Here is a 12,619-nt window from a genome sequence, read left to right on the forward strand (position 1 = left end):
AAAAGTCAGATAGGTGTATCACCCTCTACACTAGAAAATGCCTTGTTTCTTGTGTTAGACCATGACCCACTGTGGTAGTGGCATGCTTCATCATCGGGTCTCATCCTGGTGCCTAAAAAACAGGATGGGCTCAACCATATTACGGGGACCACGTTAGATATAGATAGCAGCTCGGTCTTTTTCTGAAATTAAAAATCCTTGAACAAACTAGGTATGCCTTTATTTATGGTTGTTCAGCTAAGATTATAAACCAAATAATGGGGTAAAAAAGAAAGCGTGTGACCCTATTACCTTATAATCTAGTCTACATGTTTCAGCCCATAAAAAATCCAAGGCTTTCCTCAGGACAAAAAAAGGTGCCCTGGAAACTTGTATCCTATCCCTAATTTTCAAGTTAGGGAAGACAGACAAACATGTAACAAAGATTTCATGCAATAAATGGCTTATTAGCCCAAATAGCTACAGTAATATTAGATGGCCGGAGCATGGCTATAAATAGGTGCACCATGGATGTGACACCCTTGATGCCGGCACAATTGTAGGGGTGTGCCCCCTCCTCCTCCTCCCATGTTGCTTGCGACAATTCCCAAATAGGGAATCAAGCACTTATATTGCTCCAGCTATTTGGATTGAGACTCATCGATGAAGCATGCCACTTCCAGAGTGGGTGAGGATCTAACAAAAAAAACGTTGTTTCTAGTGTAGAGGGCAATACACCTATCTGACGTTATAAGAAATATTTATAGGTTGGAGATACTCTTTAATATGTGTTGGTATTTTAATAGAGAGAATGTATCCCTTCCCAAACAATGTTCTGTCTCCTCCCAGTCGGTTAGCTGTTTGGCTTCCCCTTTGGGAATTTGTGATTAGGATCTTTCTGTGTACGACATCATTTCCCGAACTGTGAGTTGCAGCTCACTGGTGGGTCGCGAGGCAATGTTTGGTGGGTCGGGAAAGTTAGAGCTGTAATAAAGATGCCTTTAAAATCTGTGTTTATCTTGTACATTTTCAGGTGCTTCAAATACAGAGTTCAAATGTCAGGTTATGTCTTCTGACAAATTGCTGCTTATTCTTTTAACATGGGAGTGGTGTTGACTTTTCATTCTCTGAAAGCAATGTAAGAAGAGTTTTTAAAGTGAACTATGTGACAGTCTTGCTGGAGTAGAGGGACTGTGAAAGGAAATCAAATCAAATCAAAATCAGATTTACAGAGCACGGCTAATCACCCACAAGGGCATATTGGCACTGAGAGCAAGCTGCAAAGTTCAGTCAAGCAGCCAGGTCTTGAGCCCTTTCCTGAATTCCAGAAGAGAGGAGGAGCTCTGCAGGTAAAAGGGGAGGTTTTTCCAGGATTTCGCCACGCGATAGGAGAAGGAGCGTCTACTTCTGTTTCTCCAACAGATGTGGGAGATGTGCGCGAAGGAGAGGGAGGCGGAGTGTAGAGTTCTGGAGGGTTGGTGGAAGTTCAGGCAGTGTTGATGTACGCTTGTCTATCCATGTGAAGGGCTTTGTGTGGATCTTGAATTAACATCTCTTCTGAATGATGGGGAGACAGTGGAGCTTCTTGAGGTGGGGGAGTGATGCGGGTCCATTTGGGGAGGTCGACTATGAGTTGGACTGCAGAGTTCTGCTTGGTCTGCCATCTGTTCAAGAGGTGCGTGGTGATTTCTACATATAGCGTGTTGCCTTAGTTCAGCTGGCTAATGACTAGGGCCGGGGTGATAATTCATCTGGTATCAACCGGGAGCCATTTGAAGATCTTACAAAGCATGCAAAGAGTAAGAAAGCAGGTAGAAGAAACTGCTTTGATCTGGTTTGTCATGGTGAACTTGTTGTCCAGGATGATGCTGAGGTTGCGTGCCTTTTTCACCGGGGTGGGGGGTGCTGGTCCAAGTTCTGAAGGCCACCAGAAGTCATGCCACATGAAGGTGTAGTTCCCAAAAATCAGCACTTCGTTTTTTTAGGATGTTGTTGTTCATCCAGTCAGTGATGCCCATCATGCACCTGTAGAAGTTGGCATTTGTGGTAGAGTGGTCTTTTGACAGTGGAAAGGCTGTAAGATGTTGTTTTTATAGCAACATACAACAAAATGTAAATACCTGTAAATGAACTACAGGCACTGAGCAGTTCGAAAAGCAAACATTTAGCACAATTTGTTTGTAATTCTGAAGTGTGCTGGAAACAGATTTTAATAGGAAAGGATAAGTCAAGACACTTTACTTTGCGATACACAAATGATAAATATTCACAGAAACCTGATTTCCACCATTATCATTTGAGTGCTGTGTAGTTTTGCCTGTGCAAAGATAGTTGCCATTCCACCGGAAAATGTTCTGTCTGTGAATGACAGTGCACTACCACACAATGCTTTAGTTACATTCAAAAATCGCCCTACTCGTGCCCAGTAAAGGTAGGTGGGTGGCAAAGGCTTGTTGCTCTAAAAAGTGGGTCACGGATCTAAAAGATTTGGGAACCGCTGCTGTGCATTATTCTTACACACAATGCCCTATGGAGAGGGGCGGCTCCATCTCCGTTCCCAGGGCTAGTCAAGATATAAATGGAACTTGTAGCTCATGCTCATATGTCACATGTTAGTCACAGGCGTCATGATCATGTTTCTCCAGGATCATGTCACCAATGAACCCCCTCCCAGAGAGAAAGGAAAGAAGTAAATTGAAATGTGCGTTGGGGGTTTATTGTCAGAGAATAAGAATCCAAGAAGGGTGCCGGGGTCAGAGGTCCAGGGAAAAGAGAGAATAAACAAAACAAGTGGGAAGAGAGGCTGCATATGAGGGAAAGAGCCAAGGCAGATAAAGGGCTCTTTGGGGCACGGCTTCGGCCAGAGGAGGGAATGATGAATGAGATACCCAAATTAACAAACACGAAGTGTGGGTTGCCTCACCTACTTAACGTGGGACCACATGAATGGGAAACAGGAAGAGGTGAGTGTTTCTAGGGATCTATCAATGAGGGGGAATGGTGTCTTTAGCAATTGCTGAAATACTGATTTCCAGGAATTTGTTTCTAGTGGGACAAGGTGTGCACCTGTGATGGTAAAAGAGGCACATGGTAAACAACACATGGTTGTGAATAGATTGACGACCCAATACTTGTGGGCACATCTGCACCCGAGGTTGTCAGAGTTTCAGTGTTTCAGGAAGATCACTGTATTCAGAGAAGGTACACTTTTTTCATTAATATGGATTATGGCTTGTCTAATTTACAGCCGTCAAGGTCTCGCGGGATGTCACTGAAATCAAAAGAAAAGGCAAAACTGGTACCACAAGAGCAGCTGCATGTTGAAAAGCAAATGCTTAATATTTTGTTGAAGGGTTTCTTGCACTGGTCTCCATAAGAGCTTACTGATAATCCTCAAAACAGCTTTAGGTAAAAGGGGTCTCTTGGCCAGGGAGATTGATAGAACACAGAAGTGGACAATTAATTTTCAGCCAGAGTAGATCTGATTAATAACGGTCTTGCACCCGTCATAACAGAAAGTGAGAAACTGGCAGTTTCCAGAAAACCATTGGGTTTTCCCTTTCAGTGTTCCTTCCAATAAAGCTGACAAGCTTTTTCTGCAACTCAACGCATGGCACATCATGCGTATCCATTTAACCCATTTACACGCACAAGATGGTTGACTTGCGCTGTGCGGTCTATTGTTTCCTCATGTGACCCACAAGTCCAAACTGCATTTTACCAACCGTACTGTGACGCCAATCAGCGTCCACATGAAGTGGCAGGACCCAACTACAAAGATTGTAATACTAACTATTGACCCCCAGAATATCGTCATATGAGAATATCGAGGACAGAATATTGAAGGACAAAATACCAAAAGATAAGTGCATATTGGGAAGAATAGATTTACTATTCCTAACTCTACATCAACGTACTGTGAAAATATATGTAACACACATGGACATATATATGGAGGTAGGTCTATAAAATCTAGGTTTATATACATGTTAATATTTGTTTTTTGATATTCTGTCCTTGATACTCTGTCCCGTTGATATTCAGGGTGCACAACACCACCACAAAGGTACAAGCATGATTTGGCTATACAAACATACATGTTTTCCTATGTTTCCTTTGCTATGTATACTCCCTTAGTTCTTGATGACAGACCACGTTATCGCGGAACAAACCCTGAACAAAGATTCAGTATCATTTCAAGGGTTATGGGGGCTCTAGACAAAACTTATCTTGTGGTCTCTGTACCGAACAAATTTGAATATTATTACCCATTTCAAGCCCCCATGATACTAAACAATGTTAAATTATAAGTTACATTTGAACAAGGTAATACAAAAACAGATGAAATATGTTTTGCCCGGGACCCCAAAATCCTCAACGTGACACTGGTTTTGAGAGAGAGTAACAGAGACAAAGAGGGAGAGACGTTTAGATACAGGAATAAAATAGACAGAGGTCAAATAGACAGAATTTCAGTTTCCTGGGGGGAGGGGGGGAGGGAAGGTTTGGTAGGTGGGGGCTCTGGGTTATTGCCTACTTTTCCCGCGTCATAAAACATCTCTGCAAAGACTTAGGGCATATTTAAGAAAAGTACTTTTCTTGCGCCGCTTAGCGTCCCCCTAATGCCACCATGTGTGCGCCGTATTTAAAATACAGCGCACCATGGCAGTAGTTAGGGGACTAGCGTCAGAATTTTGGACGCTAGTCCGGCGCTTTGCAGGATTAGCATAAAAAATATTGACAATAATCCTGCAAAGCACCCAGAGGCCCACTGTAAGCACCGGAAGCCTCCTTATAATGTCTGCTCTGAGCAGGCATTAAAAGTGCCGGAAAAAATGATTCAAAGAAATCTTTTAGATTTCTTTGCGCCATTTTTTTGGCCCCCTAACAGGGGAATGCCCCTTTTGCATACATTATTCCTGGCGCAGGCGTAATGTGGCGCAAAGGGTTAAAAGGGGCGCAATGCATTCATTGCGCCACTTTGTAAATATGGCGTGGTGTTTTTAACCTTCTAACGCCACATTAGAATAAAAAAATGACATTAATGTGGCGTCAGAATGGTGCTAGGGGCTCTTAAATATGCCCCTTCCTTTTTAAGCTTGAGGGCATGCCTCAGTTTAAACATTAGTACAAGTTTCAGGGAGTATATATCGTCCAGCATACAATATGTGACTGTTACATTGTTTTTTACCTAAGCGCTCTGTTATTTTCTCTGTGTTATGTTTTATTAATGGAAGTGCTTGCTACATTGCTATAAATGAAAGTTTCCTGCAGAAGGGCATGCCTCAGAAAATCCATAGGGATTTAGGGTAATTCTTGTCACAATTGCCCTGCAAAATGTTGATTTGGAAAGAGACAGTTCACACCAAACACCCAGCAGCGGTTTTCTGAGTAGGGCGTTGGGGCTCCACCCACTCACCTATTGGGAAACCCCATTATCGCTCTTACATAAATATTACTCTGTCACTAGGCGTATGTACAGTAATGCTAAATGCTTTGCTGCCTGAGCCTGGCTTGCAGTAAAGGCCAGGCAACCAGGCACTTCCTGAAGTTCAAGAGTGCTGGACCCAGTCATGAATGATGCAATGATGTCAGGCTTACCTTTCTACAGCCCTTCACTTTCATATCATCGGGCGTTGCAGAGAGAGAAGCCCTGCGTCAGGCTTCAAGTCACTCAAGTCAGACTCACAATCTTTCCTTTTCCCCCTCGTTCGCTGAATAATGGGCTTGAAATGAGAAATTAGCCAATGTTGGAGCAAGCAATATGTATTGAAAAGCCATGTTCCTTCCCATGTGCTGAATGAGATACAGGATGATCTGTCTACAGTCAGCTCAGACTTTCCAAAAAGTTGTTTTTGCAATTAGTGTTTTTGGCACAGTTATCGTGTTTTAGGTAGAACTGAAAGGGTTGTTTCTCGGGCCTTAGTGCTTTTTACCATGTACTTGTTTGTTGACTGGACATTTTACTGGGGAGAATACAGCAGTCTCCAGTTTTGATGTTTCACCCTATGTCCTCAGAATCAGTGTTACCTTGATGAGAACTTTTATTTCCCGTCATCATCTTAGCATCACTTTTTGCTGTGAAATAACATTGTTCTTAAGATTCCCATGTGGCATGACCGCCCAAGACTTATGAGCCACCTGTCATGTCAACAGTAAGTAAGCAAAAGAGCAGTCAAGGCACACTGCATTATCTGAGGCATCTCCGTTTAGAGAGTCATTATCTTAGCACAGATATTTGAGTGGTTAGCTCTAACCCACACACCCTCTAAGATACAGGAGGACTGTATAACTCACATAAAGTACATAAAGAACAGACATTCCTATGATCATCTATTATAATTTCAGGCTGTACATACCAGTCTATGCCCCACCACTTCCAAAGTTCACCAGCCGCCACTGCAAACACCAGCACATCAAACAACCCAGCCTTCAACTAAGAGCACACTTTTTTTAACAATCAGACCCTCTTCAAATGAAAAATCTGAAGAGGAACCAGACTAAAGTATGCCAAGGAGCTGAACCAGAAATTAATTATCTACTTCACCAAAAAACTTAACCAAAATGGGAAAAATACAGTTTCAGTAAGGGGCAACATTTGTGGGACAACATTTGTGGACCAACATTTGTGGCTGTAGATAGTTCTAGCCTGGTTGAGGAACAAGGACAGCCTCTGGTAGCGGGTGGATGGCTACTTTTTAGTGAGTGTTCTTTCAAACTGTGGTATCTCCGTAGCTCCTGATTTGGACCCTGTTTAACTGTTTGCAGCAGCAGGCTCCCTGAAGGTCAGCTCTCTAACACCCCCCTGCAGCAGGGGCAGGGCTCACACAACGTGACGCAGAAGACAGACATTCCTCCTGGCTCTGGACAAAGCAGCCATATGTTGGTGATCCATCCTCCGGCACAGCAGCTGGGCCATCTCTCTTCCTGGGGCAAGTCAGACCTCACAGCCCTTCCCCAAAGGTCCTAAGGCTGCTGGCTGAAGAGCATCTCCTCCAGGTGAACTCTCCTCTGTAAGGCGGATTCCAGGGCACTTCCGCCCAGCAGTTCTTCCAGGAGGAGCCTTGTGCCCAGCTTGGGAAGCAGGGGCGCAGCCTGGGGAGGTGCCTCTCTGCTGCGCAGGTGTGCTTGCTGCTCCGCCTTGGACTGAAGGTGGATTTGGGAACAAATCAGTTGTCCGGCTGGTTATTCTCATAGTTCAGATTTAGCCAATCAAATACTGCAAGACTGCTGCAGGATCAACCCCTGCCAGGGCCATGGATAGCAGGAGCCTCTCCTGAGCTGGGCTCAACCAGCTTGGATACAGGGTTTATTGTGGCCCAGACGAAAGACTTAATCCTTTAAACGTACAGCTCAGGCAGGTGGAGGGGGCAGAACTGGGGGCAATCTGGAGGGGGCACTGCAGGCAACCGTCAAAAGGAGGGATCTGGCACCCTCCGTTCACCTCCCACCACAGGACTAGGTACCCCTCAACAGTATGACACTAGGGAAGGGAAGGAGGGCCAATGCTCCATGGATGGCAGAGGGCGAAGACTGGGTTATCCGTGCCCAAGCCCGCCACCATTTTTGCTGCAATACAGACACAGGGAACCCAAAATAGATTCTCCCCCGCACTCTGCCAGACATGCTCACTGACCACACACTCATCCTATGCTATTCTGGCGACATCGGATTCCCAGATAGTGGAAGACTCGGTTGTAAGAGGCTTGCAGAACCTTGTGCACAGGTTACACAAAGGGCTGCCTCCTTCCCTCACAAATGAGGCCACCTCCAACACCAGTCCCACAAGGCCAGGCCAGAGAGAGTGGTAACCGTACAGTGAGAGGGACTACTTTGGGTACTCAGTTTCACCTCAAGAGATTGCTCGGGGGCCACAGTTCATGTACAATGGAGGCTTGCCTGTTTGCCAGGGTTAAAGGGGGAAACAAGGATCACAGCAGCGACACAAAAGGACTGCACAACATAGGACAGCCATGCTTGGACTTCCCATTCCAACAAGGAGATAAACCTAAAAAAAAAAAAAGAAAAAGTGCACAAAATATTAGGTGTTTGGTTTCAGAAGGCAGAAATTCGAAAACCACCCATGGAAGATCACCACACACAATGGACATAAAAGCAATGACAGCTGCTGGAACATAAAATACAATTTGTGTCTGACCTCAAACTTTGTGCTGCGTCAAAGTTAACTAAGGAATTTTGTTGAATTCACGCCATAACTCTTTGGGTGTATTTATAAGGACAACCATCACATTGTGCTTGGGTTGTCTCAAAGGCATTGAGATTTGACCTCTCTCAGATAAGGTACATCTCAGATCAGGTGGCTCAGGGAGCTAACCCATCTTCTCCAGTAATCCCTTGCTGACCTGACAGCCACAGGTTCTAATCCTGGCAGGTCCACTCCTTCTTTCATACTTCTGAGTTATAAACAATGAGCTGCCATTGAGTTGGGTACAATCAACACTCGTTCAGCGACAAGGCGTCACAAGGAGTGAACATGGGATTTACACAAGGTTACCACAGGGGCGTTGTCAATCCCCTTGCTTTAGCAGGTATAGCTGGGGTGGGGTTCTTCATGGACCTCTTATGTCTGCATCTCCGCAGGCAAAGGCTCATGAATCACTTGAAAGGGTGGGAGGGTGGGTAAGTAAAATGGAGGATGGATAGATGTATGACTTCTAGTAGCCAACCGCCCGAGGAAATGCCCCTACCGACCACGCACACAATCTGGGCATCATCTTGGACTCCACGCTCTCCATGACCCGTCAAGTCAACACCGTCTCATTGTCATGCTCCTACACCCTGCGCCTCCTTCGGAAGATATTCAGGTGGATCCCCACTGAAAAGAAGAAGGACGGTCACCCACGCACTTGTCAGCAGCAAACTGGACTACGGCAACACACTCTGTGCTGGCATCACAAAGAAGCTTCAGATAAGACCTCAGAGAATCCAGAACTCAGCAGCCAAGACTCATCCTGGACATCCCCGTCACAGCCACATCTCCTTCCACCTCAGAGACCTGCACTGGCTCCAGATCGACAAATGAATCACTTACAAGCTACTGACACACACATACAAGGCACCGCACAACATCGGACCAACCAACCTCAACCACCGCCTGTTCTTCTACACTCCCACCAGGAAGCTCTGATCCTCCCAACTCGCCCTCGCCCGCATCCCCAGAATCACAAAGAGCACAGCTGGAGGCAGATCCTTCTCCGACCTCGCAGCCTGGACATGGAACACGCTCACACTCAGCCTCAGACAGGACGCATCACTGATAGTTCAGGAAGGACCTCACGACCTGGCTCTTCGAGTGAACAGCATGCCCACAACATCGCCTTGAGACCCCATGGGTGATAAGCTGGGCTATTCACGTGCCTGATTGATTGGTTGATTGAGGCATGGATAAATGAGTGAAAGGATGGATGTAAGGATGAATGAGTGCAAGGGAGGGAAGATGGGTGAATGGATGATGAGAGAAAGGATGGATGAGTGAATGAAAGAATGGATGAATGAGTGAAAGGGTAAATGGTTGGAGGAGTTGATGGATGGGTGAAGTAAAAGGCGGGAGGGATGGATTAATGAAATGATGGAGGGATGTAAGGGTGAATGAGTGAACAAATGGATGGTTGAGTGAAAGGGAGGCTAGAAGGATGGCTAGCTGAGAGGGTGGACGAATGGATGAGTGAAAGGATGGATGAGTGAGTTAAAGGGTGGATGGATGAGTGAGTGAAAGAATGGATGGGTGAGTGAAAGGGTAAATTGATAGATGGATGAGTGGATGGATGGAATGGCCGAAGAGTGGATGGCTGAGGGAAAGGGTGGATGATGGATGTGTAAAAGGATAGATGGATGGCTGGATGGTTAAGGGTGTTGGATAAGTGAAACGTTTGATGACTGAGTGAAAAGATGGATAGATGGATACATTTGAAAATCGATGGGTGGACATTTGGCGAACGGACAGAATGGTGACAGACTGAATAATGGATAAAAGATTGAATAGATGACAATGTAAATGTGAAATGGTGATTATCAGTGGGTGGATGAAAGAATGAAAAGATGAATGGATAGATGCTTGGCTAGGGAGGGTTGCGATAACTTGCTTGGTGCCATAACAGCTTTAGTTCAAAGTGGGGGGTATTTTAATATTCTGGCTACTACCTGGGGTTGCCTTATGTATTGTTTTCAAGGAATACACCGCAGGGGCACAAGTCAAGCGAGTGTGGCAATCAGTGAAGGGTCACCCACTGGCTTTTCACTTCCCAGACACTGCAAGGTACTACACCCAACAACTCACTGTGATGCTTGGTTCAGTGTAGCCGAGCACAGACATCTTTGCTGTGACAGTCCAAGAGCCTGTACCTGGAATCAAGGCCAAGAGAAAAGAAAACCCTGTCTCAGTCAACCAGATGGACTTTTTTGTCTTCACAACATACACCAATGAGCAGATTATTTATTCCAGCTATGCCTGCTGCTGCACCAGACCCATCAAAAAGGAAAAACTAACTACAGTGACCGAATCTAATTCCAAGTAAACATAATGCTACATTCCCAGAAACATACAAAGCACTTGGCCTCGGATTTATGTTAAAGTGGCGCTGCGCCAAAAATAGCGGCGTCGCGCTGCACCACTTTAGAAACGCAGAGGTGTGCCGTATTTAGAGGAATACTTCGCACCCCTGAGTTTTCCCCTGCGCTGGTGCTGAATTAAGCAAGGGCGTCTGCGTTGAGGGGATCGATTGTTTATGTGCAGGAAGGTGTCTCTTCCTGCACGTAAACAATTGTCCGTGGCATTTTGCTTCTTCTATGTGTGCCGCAGAATGCAGCACACATAGAAAAAGCAAAAAAAAACGAGGAGGAATAAAAGCATTCCTCCTCATTTTGCCAGCCTAATGCCACCCATGGGAGGCATTAGGTTTTGGCACTGCCTCAGGTTTACAACAACTCGGAAAATCTGAGGCAGAGTCACAAGCAATGGGTGTTGCGGTGGAACACCCCCTGGAACGCCCATTGCACGCCCCTCTGACGCAGAAAACGGCGCCAGAGTGGCCCATATTTACAAGGAGGCGTAAGGCCACAAAAAAGTGGCGTTACACCTCCTTGTAAATATGGAGCAGTGCTTAGCGCCACCGGAGCGTCTCAAAAAGTGACGCTCCTGTGGCGCTAAGGGCTCTTAAATCTGCCTCTTGGTGTTTTGCAAAATGCAGGTTATTTTCAGTGCTATACATGGGCAGCCGCGGCCCTTGTAATGAAACTGTGCACCTTCACTATTTACATTTAAAGGGTAGCATGTCAGCACTTCTCAGCAGGGTGCTACACATTTAATGGAAGAGCACCAGCACTTATCAGTAGGGATGCAGTGTTTTTGAAGAGAGAGCACCAGCACTTATCAGTAGGGATGCAGTGTTTTTGAAGAGAGAGTACCAGCACTTATCAGTAGGGATGCAGTGTTTTTCATGAGAGTGCCAGTAATTCTCAGCAGGGATGCTGTACTTTTAATGGGCGAGCAGTGGTGCTTTTCATTAACAGAGAGGTACTCTGGTATAGTGGGTGCCTGCTCTTTGATACTCCCATTTCAAGAAATGGTTATTTTTTTAGTGGCTGCTCAGCTTATGCACGTGTCAGCAAAACATCGGAGCTCTTTGTTACCACGCTTCTCCTTTGTTGTGCAACCCATTTCTCTGAAAGTCTTTCACCACTGCGTTTCCAGCGCAGCCTGGCTTTCACCCGCCTTTTCACTCTGCGGCCTGCATGCAAAGAGAGACGTGGCAACGCCTCGAGGATGTTATTTACTTTTCGGAGAACTTGACAACCAGGAAGCAGCTTCCTTGCTCCGTCTCCCGTTCAAACAACATCTCTGCAATCCCTTGGCAGAAGACCCAAGCCGCGGGGAGAACAGAACAAAGTCCAGGAAGCCGGGGTTGTCACTCCTCACACACAGATTCCTCAGAACGACAAAGTACACGCTGTTGTTGCAGACCAGCAGCTCGTTCCCGGCTTTGTGCATGCACCGGCTGGATTGGGCAAAGGAGCCCGCTTCATTGAAAGTCATCGTACCCTTCATTCTTGAATTATACTCTTAAAATGGCGCTAGTTGTAGCGCCAAGTAGAACTGTTGCTATTTCACACAAGAGAAGCAGAGCGCTACCTTCTAAATTTTGGGGCATATTTAAGAGCCCCTAACGTCATCTCAGCGCTGCCATAGCATCATTTTGTTTACGTTAAGGCGGTGCTAAAGTGACTTATGTGATGTGCCATATTTAGAAAGTGGTGCAATGCATGCATTGGAACACTTTGTAACCCCTTGCGCCACATTATGACTGTGCCAGGCATAATGTATGCAAAGGAGACGTTCCAGAACCAGCAGGACCGGAAAAATGGCACAGTGAAATTTAAAAGATTTCACTGCAACATTTTTGGTGTCCTCTTCAACACCTGCTAAGAGCAGGCGTTAAAGTGACGCACCCATTGGAATCAATGGGCCTCCTTGCTCTTTGCTACACTAGCATCAAATGTTTTGACGCTAGTGTAGCAAAGCGCCACAATAGCGTCAAAAATGTTGATGCTATTGTACTAACGACCACCATAATCATTAGTAAAATAGCACCTTTATTATAAATACGGTCTCATTACGTGCCAG

Source organism: Pleurodeles waltl, chromosome 7 (genome assembly GCF_031143425.1).
Source record: "Pleurodeles waltl isolate 20211129_DDA chromosome 7, aPleWal1.hap1.20221129, whole genome shotgun sequence".
In the NCBI taxonomy this organism is placed as follows: domain Eukaryota; kingdom Metazoa; phylum Chordata; class Amphibia; order Caudata; family Salamandridae; genus Pleurodeles; species Pleurodeles waltl.